The sequence below is a fragment of the Anastrepha ludens genome, chromosome 4 (genome assembly GCF_028408465.1).
Source record: "Anastrepha ludens isolate Willacy chromosome 4, idAnaLude1.1, whole genome shotgun sequence".
Classification (NCBI taxonomy): domain Eukaryota; kingdom Metazoa; phylum Arthropoda; class Insecta; order Diptera; family Tephritidae; genus Anastrepha; species Anastrepha ludens.
The window spans coordinates 29,262,611-29,264,980 of record NC_071500.1 but is presented as its reverse complement, the minus strand read 5'-3'; positions in this window follow the sequence as shown (position 1 = coordinate 29,264,980).

Genomic DNA, 2,370 nt, shown 5'->3' with positions numbered 1-2,370 from the left:
TGCTCTGGCGTTCGGTTTACACAAGGGAGTTTTTGAACGCTCAAAAAATCGAGATAATGAAGTATCCGTCTTACAGTTCTGATTTGACAACTAATGATTTTGTATATGTTCCCGACCAAGAAGAATAAAATGCGAAGTCAACGTTTTACAGCGCCTGAAAAAGCTGTTGAAGCTCGCTAAACAGTTCTTTATCGAGGAGTTCACTTCAGAGTTGCAAAAGTGCTTTGAAAATTGGTTCAGTCATTAGTAATAAGAATGAGGTTATACAATTAATAAAAAAATAATACAAAATAAGTATAAGTATAGCCGTGAAGTTAGAAATTTACTTTGAAACAAGAGTGCGGGTTGTATTTTTTTTTTGCATGTACTGCATCTATGTTTACATATACATTTTGTTTATAACAACAAATACGAACTCTTCAGCAATTTTAGCGAATCGGGTCGTTTTCCTGAGCGCCGGGCCCAACACTTGCTTCGCAGCGCAAAGCTTTCTGAGAGAGCAGAAAGCAAAAAAAATTTATCCGAAATATAGATTTGTGTATTTGTTATTGTGGGAATGCTGCAGAACAGAAAAGTGTTAATTAACAGTTAATTAGACTTAATTGCATCGAATATATAAAATTTATGAAAAAAAAAAACAAATTTGCTTTTCGACTTTAGCGTACTCTAGACCACTAAGCAACTCACTTTTATGCATATTGTTATTTAATACGTATTTTTCCCTATTTTTTCCCACTTTTTATATGGAGTCCTTATTCCTTCTTTACTGTCTACGAGCAAAGCCAACGTTGGCCGCCTTTCGACACGGTGATTTCTCATCCTATTCTTTTCATACTTCTTACTTTATGAAAAAGAGACAAACAACATATTTTTCATGCTGTTATTGCATAATTTTTATTCGCGAATGTGTCTCTCTATACTACTTACTCAATGCTTTTAAGTCGAATGATACGTGCCATAATATCATGCCCTTGATTGTCCTTTTAAAGGAAGTAAGGAAACCTAATATTCTTGGTTCATTATTTGCTGCACAGAAAAAAAACTTTGTCTTAGGATCAAATTGAAGCAAACATGCAACATATTCTGGGTTGTGCTTCACTATTGAAGGCTGGCCAGAAAAATAGCCAAGGCCGATTTCTGCCGAGGTAGAAAACGGAAGACATCATCGTTTGGTACTGCTACGCAGAAGCAACTAAAATTATTTTACGTAACCGCTCATAATTTGTCAAAAAAAAGAATAATATGAACTATTCGTTCGAGAGATGTCGCAGCTTACGTATGTTTGAAGCAAGACGTACCTACAACAAAAACAAAGATACTTGATTGGTGACAGTACTAATTAAAGCATACATAATTTCTTTCTAAGAAATTTCGGGTCGAATGCTATCTTTTAAAGCTTTAAAACTTTTAAGCTTGTTTTTGGTTTATTCACATAAGCTTTATCTTTGAGTGGACCTTATTGAAAATAACTCAGAGTTATTGAATCGGGCTTAACTGCCAACTTGTGCCATAATACAAATAATTATTACCAGGAGTTTCCTTTGTAAGGCAATTTGGAACCATCAGAGTCCTTTGTAAGTTTATTTCCAAATGTATTTTTGAAAAAAAAGTCCTTATGACTTCCCCAGACCACAATGTGCAGTAAGCATCAAAAGGAAGGATAATCATTTTTACACTTTTCAACTGTACTATACTTTATAACCAGTTTTTATATACGGCCTATGTATTTTAATATATATTGATAATTTAATAACACAATTTTTTTTCCACGCTTTGTTAATTCATACCTTAAATGGTTAAAGTACATTATTGTTTTTAGCAATTTTGGACTTCCCTACATTATTTGGATATTCCAGATTTACGGAGACTGTCCTAAATATACGTATTAGGGCTTAAGTTAGGTACGAGTACATTGTTGGCTATCAGTAAATTCACTCTACTTACTAATTTGCTGTCCAAGAAATACCTTCTTCAGCAGAAATAAACACTAATTTAGGCGATACGTGTTGGACAGCTTTTCCTTGCCCTTAGCAATATGTTATTGCAAGGCTTCCTTATTGTACACAGGGGACTTACGGCATCCTTATATAAGTGTGTAAGTGTGCACATAAATACTCACGTAAATAAGATAATGAAAAGATACATACGTATGCGTACAGCACCAAAAAAGCAAGTTGCTGCTATTAAAGAAAAATAATAAAGTTAATAAGGTTTCTTCCCTTCGGACGCTCAAGTGCAGAAGGGCGTTAAAGTCTGATGGTTTTTACTGTTTTTCCTTCGCTTACATGTTTTCGTAAAGTCAACCACAAATATTTACATTTCATCACATAAGTATAGGTGGGTGTACTACAGAGGTTATATATACATACA